At 36.7% G+C, this 12,955-nt stretch overlaps 1 long non-coding RNA gene across 1 annotated transcript; it reads right to left on the minus strand.

The window, feature by feature from the left end:
• Positions 1-7,850: 7,850 nt before the first annotated feature.
• Positions 7,851-11,666, minus strand: LOC132660349 (uncharacterized). Its single transcript, XR_009601729.1, has 2 exons — positions 11,405-11,666; positions 7,851-8,292 (listed from the first exon to the last, which is right to left on the minus strand). It is a non-coding gene; the product is annotated as an uncharacterized LOC132660349 (long non-coding RNA).
• Between the last annotated feature and the right edge of the window lie 1,289 nt (positions 11,667-12,955).

Consider the following 12,955-nt stretch of genomic DNA (forward strand, 5'->3'; position numbering starts at 1 on the left):
TAACAAACCCTATAAATATGTCATTATTTTCCTCTCTTTTCTTAGCTTCTTTAAAGATATAAAATTATGCAAAGTGATAATTACAATAATGTATTGTTGTATACATAATATGTACACCAGTGTAAAAGATTGGTAGTGCAAAAAAGAAGATGGAATATAGATACCATTTACAGAAGTCACATTTCTATATCTCACTGGAACTAAGTACTATAAATCTATAGTATACGCTGATCAATTAAGATGTATATTGAGTCTTAGAACAACCACTAGGGAAGCAACTCAGAAGTATAGTGAAAAAATAATCACAGAAATTAAAATAATAAACATTCTCGTTTCTTCTCTCAGCTTCTTAGAAGACATACAATTATATAAAGTAATAATTAGAACCCTGCATTGTTGGGTTTGTAACATGACCATACTACATATAACAATAAGATCATGGGAAGAGGGAAAAGGGAAGAGTGCTATAAAGGAATACATTTCTATATCTCATTAGAATCAAGTTAGTATTCATCTGACATGGATTCTGTTAATATGTCTACTGTAAGCCTAGGAAACCACTAAGAAAATAACTTAAAAACATGGTGAAATAATGAATAAAGAAATTAAAATGACCCACCAAAATTATTAATGAAATATTAATAAAATCAATGAAAAAAAATAAGGAAGAGAAGAACAAAAAGACATGAAACATATGTAAAAGAAAAAATAAAGTAACAAATGTAAACTCAAACATCAATACTAAGTGTGAATGAATTAAACAATCCGATCAAAGGATAAAAATTGTGAAGCTGGATTTAATATTTTAATTTTAAATTTTTTAATGCTTATTTATCTTTGAGAGAGAGAGAGGACCAGCAGAGGAGGCGCAGAAAGAGAGGGAGACACAGAATTCAAACCAGGCTCCAGGCTGCAGGCTCTGAGCTGTCAGCACAGAGCCCAACGCGGGTCTTGAACTCATGAGCTGTGAGATCATGACCTGAGCCAAAGTCGGATGCTTAACTGACTGAGCCACCCAGGAGTCCCATGTGAGGTTGGATTTTAAATGAAAGATCCAATTAGATGTTGTTTACAAGAGACACATCTTATATTTAAAGATCTAATAATAGTTTGAAACAGTTTGAAAGTAAAAGTTTGAAAAAAGTTCTCTACAAACAGCAACAATAAAAGAAGTGGAGTAGCCATGCTGTCATTGGGCAAATAGACTTATACACACACAAAAAATAGTACTAGAGATAAAAGAAAGACATTTTATAATGATAGAATTGTCAGTCTGCCACGTATTATATAGTAATTACAATATTTATAACATATATGCCCCTAACAACAGTATCCTAAAACACATGAAATCTGACAGAGTTAAAGAGAGAAATAGAATATTAAACAATAGTAATTTAAGCCTTCAATACTCCTCTTCTGATAGTGGATAGAATAACTAGGCAGAAGATCAACAAAAATATAGAAGACTTAAACAACACTATAAATCAACTAGAGCTGATAGAAGTCTCTGGAACATTCCATCCAAAAACAGCAGAATAAACCTTCTTCTCAAACACACATGAAAATTTCCCAGGACAGATCATAGCTTGTCATGAAATAGACTCAATAAATTTAAAAGGTTTACAACCATATACAGTATGTCTCCAACCGAAATTGAATAAAATTACAAACCAATAATAGAAGGTAATTTGGAAAATTTATAATTGTGTTGAAATTAAACAGTATATTCCTAAATAACCAATGGGTCAAAGAAAAAAAAATGACAAGAAACATTAGAAAATAGTATAAAATGAATGAAAATGAAAATACAAAATTATGGGATGCAGCTAAAGCAGTTTTTACAAGGAAATTTGTAACTATAAATGCCTATAATTAAAAAAGAAAGATCTCAAATCAGTAATCTAACTTCCACTTTAAGATACTGGAAAAGAGGGGAGCCTGGGTGGCTCAGTGGGTTAAGCGTCCGACTTCGCTCAGGTCATGATCTCACGGTCCGTGAGTTCGAGCCCTGCGTCGAGCTCTGTGCTGACAGCTCAGAGCCTGGAGCCTGCTTCAGATTCTGTGTCTCCCTCTCTCTCTGACCCTCCCCCGTTCATGCTCTGTCTCTCTCTGTCTCAAAAATAAATAAACATTAAAAGAAAAAATTAAAAAAAAAAAGATACTGGAAAAGAACAAACTAAACCTAATGCCAGCTGAAGGAGGAAAATAATAAATATTAGAGCATAAATTAATTTTAATAAAGAATTAAAATACAATTGAAAAAATACAAGTGAAACAAAAAATTATCAATTTTGCCCATATTTTCAAAGAACCAAACCTTTAGTTTATTGTTTTTTAATTTTTTTCATGTTTACTTATTTTTGAGAGAGACAGAGTGCAAGCAGGGGAAGGGCAGAGGGAGAGGAAGACACAGAATCTGAAGTAGGCTCCAGGCTCTGAGCTGTCAGCACGGAGCCTGATGTGGGGCTCAAACCCACAAGCCATGAGATCATGACCTGAACCTAAGTCAGACACGCAACTGACTGAGCCACCCATGTGCCCCAAAGAACCAAACCTTTCGGTAGACCAAGAAAAAAAGAGAGTAGATTCAAATTACTAAAATCTAGAATGAAAGAGGACACATCATGACTGACTTTACAGAAATAAAATGGTTCATAAGGGAATACTTATAAAGAACTGCATGCCAGTGAATTAGATAAAGGAAATAGACAAATTCCTAGAAAGACAGAAACTATCCATATGACTCAAGAAGAAATAGAAAATCTGAATAGACTTATAACAAAGAGGTTGGACTAGTAATTTGAAACATTTCCACAAAGAAAAGCACAGGTCTAATGCCTTTATTGGTGAATGCTACTAAACATTTAAATAAGAAATACCAATTCTTCATAAACTTTTCTTAAAAACATAAAGGAGGGAATAAATTGCAACACATTCTATATGGTCAGAATTTTTGTAATATATCTATGAGGGATTTTTATTCAGAATATATTAAAAAAAAAAAAACTCTGACAACTTAATGAAGATATACATACCCAATTAAAAAAAGAGAAAAGGATCTGAATACACATTTCTCCCAAGAAGTTATACAAATGGCCCATAAATGCATGGACAAGTGTTCAACATCATTAGCCTTTAGGCAAATCAATCTCAAAAGATATCACCTTACATCCACTATGATGACTAAAATAAAAAAAGACAGTTAAAAAGTGGTAGCAAGGGTGTTGAGAAATTGGAACTCTTATATATTGCTGGTAGAGATGTAAAATGGTGCAGCCACTTTGAAAAATAGTCTAGCACTTTCTCAAAGGTTAAACATAAAGTTAACATATGACCCAGCATTTTCACTCCTAGGTACATACTCAAGGGAAATGAAAACATATATCCATACAAAATCTTTCACATGAATGTTCATAGAAGCATTATTCATAATAGCCAATTGATAAATCCATTCAGTTGATGAATGGATAATGTTGTTTGTTCACACAATGGGATATTATTTTCCAAGAAAAAGTACTGGAGCTACAACATGGATGAAGCTTGAAAACATTATGCTCAGTGAAAGAACTTAAGTCACAAAAGACCACATATTGTATGATTCCACTTATATAAAGCATCCAGAATTGGCAAATCTACGAATACAGAAAACAGATTGATATTGCCTAAGTCTGGGTGAGGCAGGAAGAAGTGGAGTAGGTAGGAGATTGAGTACTAAGAGTACAGGCTTTTGGGGGGGAGGAGTTGTGAAATTTTCTGAAACGGATTGTGATGATCGTTGCACGGCCGTAGAATTTATTAAAAAGTGTTGCATTATATCTCTTAATGGGTGAGTTGCATGGTACATGAAATATCTCTCAAAGCTGTTATAAAATTCTTAGGAAAGCGAGTGCTAAGGTGTACATTTGAAAAATTGCATGACTTTTTTTTTCTGTTTAGCATATATTGCTAGAAGTTAATCTCATGACTTACACACTATAATGCACTAGAAACTAGAAAAAAACAAGGATCAGAAGAACCACTTTTATATTACTTAGTCTGTCGTTTACATGTTGAATTGTGGAATATTGATGGCTTCTTTCTCTTGTAGAGGATTCAGACACAGTGAAATGCTCACGATTCAGAGGACCTTAGTGATCCTCTAGTGTAGCACCGCTCCCACACCCACTTTTTAAAGGAGATATGGAAAAGAATGAAGCCTTCCTAGATAAAATGGCTTACCTAAAGTCCAGGGGCATTAGAGATTGAACTATAACCCAGGTCTTCTGCTTCCTAGACTGGGATTTCTTCATTAGTTCAGATTATACTGCAGTTGCGAAACATCATATTTTGACTCTTCATTATTTATTTGTGCTTGGCTTCATCCATATTCAAAATACCTATGTCTAAGGTCATAGCTTAACCCCTGATGGCAGGACTTGGTTTTACTCCTTTATTTTCTTATGCAAGATTTCCTATTTGTGAAACCACAACATTCATTTATGCACACTTTCGTTTCATTTATGAAGCATTGTGGAGCCCATATTATCTACCAATTTCTGTGCCCTCAAACTGCTGTCTTTGCACAGGACCACAAATATTAATAAAATAAATACTTTACATATAACCTGTGCTACTAAGGTGAAAAAACACACACACACAATAACAAATAATAACAGTTTAGTGATATGGGAACATAGAACAGGAAGCAGCTAACGCTATTTAAAAGTAAGACTATTCCCAACAGAGTTAGAAGGTGGAGAAGGAAGTATGTTCTAAGGAAAGGAAACAGCATGTCCTAAAGGGCACAGTCATGTTAGAAATGTAGCCAAAAAGACAGTACAGGGGAGGAGAATGAGCAAGTACTTCAAGAGGAGCTATCAGTCTTAACTTTGTAATTAAAATATAACATGCAAATAGAAAAAGGCACATATCTAAAGGTAGCTAGCCCTCAGTGAATTTTCACAGAGAGCAGGCCTATGTAGTCAACAGACAGAATAAGAAACTGAATGTTAACAACCCAGAAATCCTCCTCCGCCTCTCCAGATACTACCTCCCTGCAAAAGTAGCCACAATCCTATTAAAAGGCTTAAAAAGAGAATGAGACAATTAGCATAGAAGATCAACCAAAATAGAAAGGGATTAATAGAGTAGAGAAAAAAAAAATTAGCAAGCTATTGGAATAGTCTAGGTGGGAGATAAGAATGACAAGTAATTCCGATAGGGATGAAGAGAATAAAAGAAATCAGAAATTTAAGGGCATATTTCTCAAACTTGACTATACGTCAGCGTTATCTGGGAGCTTTAAACAGAATATAAATCCAACACCCACTGAATCTCTGTGTTTAAGTACCAGGAATAAACATTTACAAAGCCCTCTTCATATGTTTTCTCATGTGCAAGCGAATTTAGGAACTGCTGACTTCAGAGACAGAATTCACAGCTTACGGAGACTAATTAACTTCAGGAAATGAGAAAGAGGGACCAGTCAATGGGACCATGGAATTTCTGTCTTGGGCAGGTGGGAGAATAAAAACAAGAAATTTGTTGAGTTTGGAGTGACTTTGGAGCATCAGAAGTAAACAGATGATAGGATGCTGAAATTATTAGTCTTGAATTAAGAATGGACTGATGAAAATTTGGGAAATTGTAAATGTATGTGTTAGTTAATCCAATTGTATTAGATTGTTTACTTATTTGAAGCATTCTTCAATTTCTTTGGAGTGGTTGATGGAGAAGTGACTACACTTTAGTTATCTTGAGCTAAGTGTCTACTCCTCTTTTCCAAATGGGGTGTTAAGTGATTTAGAATAGTTTAGTAAATATGGATGTCTATGACATCTTTGAATATAATTAATAGCCATGGGTAATCTGAATTGATTTCCTTCTGCTGTAGCTGCCACTAGTATTTTGAATGAAGGGAGAGGTAATTGGAGAAAAATATCAGTGTCACAGCAATATTATACACACAGATACCTTTTAACTTGAACCATTGGTGACCCTATGTAATTAAGCAGTAGAATAAAAGAGACAACAGGTGTAACTACTGCTCCTTTGTATGTTATGGATGGACAGTAACAACTCACTTTAAGAAAAAAAAAATTAAAGGGCACTTGCTTTCCTTAAAATATGAAAGACAAGAATTTCTTGGTCTCTTTGGTATGTGACTTGAAGGGTTCTTTCAAATTTGCAAGTACGCTTTGTTTAGCCATTTAGAATGAAACTAATGGCAATGAATACAGCCATCAGAAAAAATATGGCAGTCCATTTCCAAATATTTTTTTAATCTGTGTTATTTGAAGAAGCTTATAGACTTAGACCTAGAGCTCTACAAGTGTTGATTTATAACAATACGCTAAACATTGGATTGGAGAATCCAATTCTGCTTCACATATCTTGGTAACACAATAAAAAATTGAAAATAAGACCAGAGGCACCTGGGTGGCTTAGTCAGTTGAGCATACCAACTCTTGATTTCAGCTCAGATCATGATCTTGCAGTTCGTGGCATGGAGCCCTAAGTCGGGCTCTGCACGGACCTTGTGGAGCTTGCTTGGCATTCTCTCTCTTTCTCTCTCTCTCTCTCTCTCTCTCTCTCTCTCTCTCTCTCTCCCTCTCCCTCTCCTTCCCCACTTGTGATCTCTGTTTCTCTCTCAAAATATACAAATTTTTAAAAAAGAAAATAAGAAAACCTGCTCTATCAGAGAATCATAAATCAGATAGTGTGGGTCTGTGCTTTGTCTACTTAGTGGATTCTCCGATTTATGATGTCCTCAGGTACTGAAGGGTGTGAAGGGAACCTTGCTTTTTTTTCACTCTTTCCCCCTCCCCTAGTATTGATTGAGAGCAAAAATAAATAAGTAAAGGAGTAATATATAAACTGGGTGAAAATATCTAGGCTCTGACCAACCAGGTATTAATCTTGCTCCCTTATTGAGTCTGTTGAGTTATGTTACTTTCATCTATTGGAATTCAAACTGGTATCATTCTCTTTAACTTTTAGTGAGTTTTCTTCACACTTTAGCATGCTATAAATTTGGTCTGTGGTCAAAACAGTTTTAACTAAGAACGATCACCTGAAATTACAATACAATCCCTATGAAAGTATGATTTGAATTTTTTCAAGATTTTTCTTTAAAGAAAAATGTATGTTTTTATTTTATTACTTGATAGAGATTTTCCATGTGTGTTAACATGAGTATGAAATGTGTGGTTAGTAATAATTTGCTTAAGCCCAGTGGTGTTATACATATTTAGCATAAATGTCACCACTCCTAAACTACATTATCAATATCAGTGTATTTCACTGGGCTTATTCATTCTCTTATGTCTTATTAATGAAACTAAAAAACTCCAGGTAAAATCTATCACTTTTTGTCTCTCTTCTCTAGCACTCTGTGCATACTTCCAGCCTGATGCTTACCACCAGGTCCTCTGTCCTGCCCAACTTGAGGGGGACATTCACACTGTGGCCTTTTGAATAGCTGTGTGTGTTCAAATCCAGAGGGCATCGTTTACATAGGCCGCAATGTGAATTTACCCCTGGAGTTGTGCAACATGGGGGCTCTGCTTATGTTGTTAAACCATAACTATTAACTTATTAATAGTTAATATTAACAGATTAGTTATCTGTTTGCCCCACTAGAGAGAAAGGTACTTGAGGACAAGAATAATGTCATGTTCAACATTGCATACCTGTTTCTAGCAGACTGCCTGGCACATTGGTAGTGCTGAATAAGCGTTTATTGTGCAAGTAAATAGGCAAACACATTTGATTCATGGAATAGTTCTCTAGAAAGCAGTCATGTCATAAGTGCACCATGTGATTCAGATGTCCTTCCACCATCTTTTGTTGCTAGACCAAAACTTAGCAGCTTAACAGAAGAACCATTTTATTATATCATGTGATTTTCATGAGCTATGGAATTCAGGCAGGGTTCAGCTGGTTGGCTTTTTTGGTTCCACATGGCATCAACGAGGGGCTGGGGATAGCTGGTCTGGTCTGGAGCATCCCAGATAAGTTCATTTACATGCCTGACTCCTGCAGTGAGGTGGCTGGAACAGCTGGTGGTCAGGATTGCTTTCCTTTTAGCTGGTGGTCGGGATTGCTTTCTTTTTCCTCGTGGCTGGTTTGGGCTTCTTCACAGCAGGGTGGTCTCAGGGTAGCTGGACTTCTCACATGGCAGCTCAGGGCTTTAAAAGCAAGTGCTACCAAAGATCAAGTCAGAAGATGCAAGGTTCACTTCTATGGCCTTTTGTTGGTCAAGTAAGTAGCTAAGGCTGGCTTAGATTCCAAGGGAAGGAGATTAAACTTTACCTATGAGGGGAGGAAAGGCAAAGGATTTTTGACCATCTTTAATGTGCCACCGATATTTGTATCCAACCTTTATTTTTTACACTTGATCTTAGCCAAAAGGCCAAGAAGCAATGTATCCAACCTTTATTTTTTAAGAAAGAGGTTAAGTAAATTGAGAAGTAACTGACACTAGTAAGGTGTATATGTTTCGTGACTTCTATTAGGAGTGGCATCTTTTCCACCCAATCTCCCAAATCATCTGCATCTATAGCTGTGCATGTGTCAAGTTTACAGTATAAGTAAGGAAAGGAATCTTAGTAAACTTTTGAGGCCAATTTCACCATTATAAAGTGTCTTTACAAGGTTCCTGAAAATTAACTTGAAAGTTTAGAATATGTTTTATGCATTCTGTTGAATAATGCTGGAGACAGCACATTTCATAAATATTATCATTAAACTTCAGGGGAAAATGTCAAAGATAATCTCCCACTGTCTATACCTAGGAATTTTAAGGTGTATGTTAGAGATATCTGATTTTTACATACTTCCGGGCTAAAAGTATTGTGGCCATTCCTTCATGGAGTTGTGTGTGCTCTGGTTAGCTCATCTGTCTCTGTTTGAAGGGTTCAAATATGACTTTCTGAGGGGTAACCTTGCCCCTGCCTATTTAATCCCTTGACTCACCATAAAGTAGTTCTCTGGTGGTCTTCTACGCAGGGGCTTATACTTGTTTGTTTTCTTAGTCTTCAGCGGAGAATATCAATCCTACTCACAGCTCAGCTGCTAAAACCTAAACTCAACTGGCAACAGAATACAGCTGTTGTCCAGCTACTTGGAAGGAAGTATATATAATCCCTTGCCACTGAATACCTTTAAAAGCTCAATGGAAAGAAATAATATTTGTGGAGGACATCCTGGAAAGCACCATCCTATCTCTAAAAACTCACCCCTCTCCCCTTTGGTTAAGTCAGACAAGTTAGGATTGCCTGTCTTAGAATGTATCACTTTGAATCTGATAGATTTGCCTATCATAAAAGACAGTCTTACAAACTCCCTGCAACAAAGTAAGAATGCTGAGTACATCATACAAAGTTCTCACTACACATATGAAATGAATATTCTTCAGTTTTAGTATCAAGATTACTTGTTTACTCCTATGTGACTGGTTTGTTTTTGTGGACACCATGAATCATATGATCGGTCAGATTTCCTTTTTCTGCTAGCTGATAGCAAGTCTGTAGACAGTGGCTGGACTCTGCCAAGCGTAAGTGACTTCTTGGCATTAGATGATCTGCATTAGGGTAACTCCTGGTCCCACTGAACTCTTCTAACCTTATTTTCCCTTTGTCCACTTTTTCTTAATTTTAAAAACATAAATTATCTTGCTATGTTTTAAGTGAATCCATGACTTGCTTTAAACCATTTTAAGAACAATAATGGGGTACAAATTAATAAAAATTCAAATGAGCAGGTGCTGGGGACCTGCTGGTCTGTTTTTCACCTATGCTGGGATAAGGTAGCTCCTTCTAGAGTTGAATTTAAAACCTCTGTAGAATAGCATTAATATTAATATACTGTTTTTAATTATTGTAAATAGATATAGCTAAGCCTATGGAAGACTCATGGAAAGAGATACCTAATTCTATTGTGCAATTATGTAGTCAGAGAGAGTTAGCAACTTGGGGAGCAGGGAGGACTCAAACCACAAACCTTACTATGCAAATGCTGGTCTTGCAGAGGGAGTGTCTCATTCTGATGCCTGAGCCTGGGGCAAGGGATTCTTGGCATCTCAGCCTGGCACAAGGACTTTAACTCCCACAAAAACAATCTTCTAACTTGTGTTTATATGTAGTAAAAATATTACTGCCATTATATATGGTATAAAAGTGCATATAAATACCTATTTTAGACACATAAGTATAATTTTTGAGTTTATGTGAATATCTACATAATTTTGCAACACTGTTTCTATGAAAAAATGTATTCCAAATTTTAAATAGCCTTATTAGTCAATCTACTGAGCCAGGGGCGCCTGGGTGGCTCAATCAGTTAAGCCTTCGACTTCGATTTGGTTCATGATCTCATCTGGGTTTGAGCCCCACGTCAGGCTATACATTGGAGCCCACTTCGGATTCTCTGTTCCTTCTCTCTCTGCCACTCCCCCGCTTGTGCTCTCTCTTTCTCTCAAAAATAAATAGATAAACATTAACAAAAAATTCTGACCAAGATTTACTTGTGAGCTGGGACTTCTTTTGCCTGTATTTGTGCTTATATTGAACAGATCTGGAGGAGGTTAGAAAATGAATTTAGGTCACCTCTTCATTTAACACATAAAGGAAAGATAATTAATATTACAAAGGGTTTTGCTTTTTGCAATTCCTTAGTAAAGGAATTCTCCTCCTTGATAGTTTACATGTGTGTTTCTTTACAAAACTATAAATATTATATCTTTATTTGTAAACTTTCTTTGTACAGTATGCTACTAAATATATAGTGGCTGAATTAGAGGGAAATTGAAAAACATATTTAAACTATCACTTATTTAACAAATGTTCAACTGGTAACTGCTTAATAGTGAAATTAATACTGCATAAAATTACATTTGGGACTATATTTATAAACAAGTAGAAATAAGAAAATGAGAATGATTTTAAAAAATAAGATTCATGAGAAAAGTAAAAATTTCCAGAGAATGGCTCTTAGCTATGTTTATTTTGAACAGATAATGAAATCAAATTAACTTTTCTTCTTCATATGATAACCCTATTTATCTTGTGACAACATCTTTGCCACCCAAGTGATGAGAGTGGGTGTTTAGAAAGGTTCATAATAGCGCCCTAAATGTGAAACTCTGAAGAAAAAGAGGCGGCAGGGCATTTCAGTGAGCTTCTGGATACATTTGAGGAAATATTTGAGGAAGGTGTGTGTGTGTGTGTGTGTGTGAGAGAGAGAGAGAGAGAGAGAGAGCGCACACGTGTGGGGGTCGGGGGGTGGGGGGAGAGCAAAGGGAACTGAACAAACATTTATCTGTTAATCCTATACTGGCAAGGCATTATTCCAAGAAATCCAGAGTGAGAGAAAAGGCAAAGTGAGATAAAGAAGGAGAGAAAACAAAAACCAAGAGGTCCATTACCAGGCCGACCACACTGTCGCAGAAGGCACAGCTGACTGCTTTGTCTGATGGGACATCTGAGAGGCCATATGCTGCATCTGAAAACAATCCATTATAGGAGGACTAGGGGTAAACCATTTATCTGCTGGTTCTTTCCAGCATCATATCTCTCATTGGTCGGCCCCACAGAGCATTCTCAGCCCTGAAACTTTGCCTTGTATGACTGGGCGGCTCTTGCTGTCCTGGTGACAGCTGTGTGTGAGGGGCTTCTCACTGGGTGGCAGTGGACAGAGCAGGGCCTTTGTGACTGGGGGGGATGCGCTGAGCTGTCTCTAGGGTTACGATCCTGAGTGAAGTGGGCAGGGCTGAGCCTACACTGAGGTCAGCACGTACACTTCAGATAATCTCTACTCTTAAATTTTGCAGAGCCACCAACAACTATACTAACATTTGTTTGCTGCTTACTATACTCCAGGTTTTATTCTAAGCATTTGATTTACATTATCTCTTCTCATACTCAAACACATGTAAAAAAGACACTACTATTATTTCTATTTGATAGGCAAGTGAACTGAGACAGAGAGGGTATGGAGGAGCTGCCTAATAAATCTTGATCACAAAACATCTAAGCCTTACTCTGTCAAAGCTGGGCAGAGCCAATTAATCCACTGAATGAGGAATATACTTTAATTTTATGTCTTTCCAAATAGTTGACTTCAATAGTTTCAGATTTCATAACAATTTTATGGATAACAATTAATTTATAAGAACAACTCCAGTCGAGTAGCTTTTTTTTTTTTTTCTTAAATTTTTTTTCAACATTTTTTATTTATTTTTGGGACAGAGAGAGACAGAGCATGAACGGGGGAGGGGCAGAGAGAGAGGGAGACACAGAATCGGAAACAGGCTCCAGGCTCCGAGCCATCAGCCCAGAGCCTGACGCGGGGCTCGAACTCACAGACCGCGAGATCGTGACCTGGCTGAAGTCGGACGCTTAACCGACTGCGCCACCCAGGCGCCCCTCGAGTAGCTTTTTAAGAAGTGTTACAACCAGTGTCTCCGTGATCAGAGCCTTTTAGATTTCCTCTTCGCTTCAAAATGTCTTCCTTTTGATGATTTCATTGCAATGTAGTATCTCTTTCAGAGGGAAAAAGGAAAAGAGAAGAAATTCAGTGAGTATTCATGGGTGATCAGATCTCCAAAATGGTTGGATGTAAAGACTGGTCGAAATAAAATCCTTAGGAAATCTAGAGTCTTTGTTTAGTGACCATCTTCTATCGCCCCACATAGTGTGGATGGCATGAAAGAGTCCTTCAGTAGGCTGAGCTTCAACTACTGAATTGAAAATTATTGCACTCTGATCACTCATGAGTAACTTTCCGAAGGATGGACAATTGTGGATAACTTAGCAGCCAACCGACAAAAGAAATGCCATGAGCAGAGCCGATTATTTTATTGTCATTCAATTGATGAATAAAGTGGATGCGGGCTCGGTGTTATGATTAATAATAAGTCACTTGGTTATGTGTTATGTGCACAAAGAAAATTCCACATCTTGACCTTGAGAGAAAA

Source organism: Panthera onca, chromosome B4, assembly GCF_046562875.1.
Source record: "Panthera onca isolate mPanOnc1 chromosome B4, mPanOnc1 haplotype 2, whole genome shotgun sequence".
In the NCBI taxonomy this organism is placed as follows: domain Eukaryota; kingdom Metazoa; phylum Chordata; class Mammalia; order Carnivora; family Felidae; genus Panthera; species Panthera onca.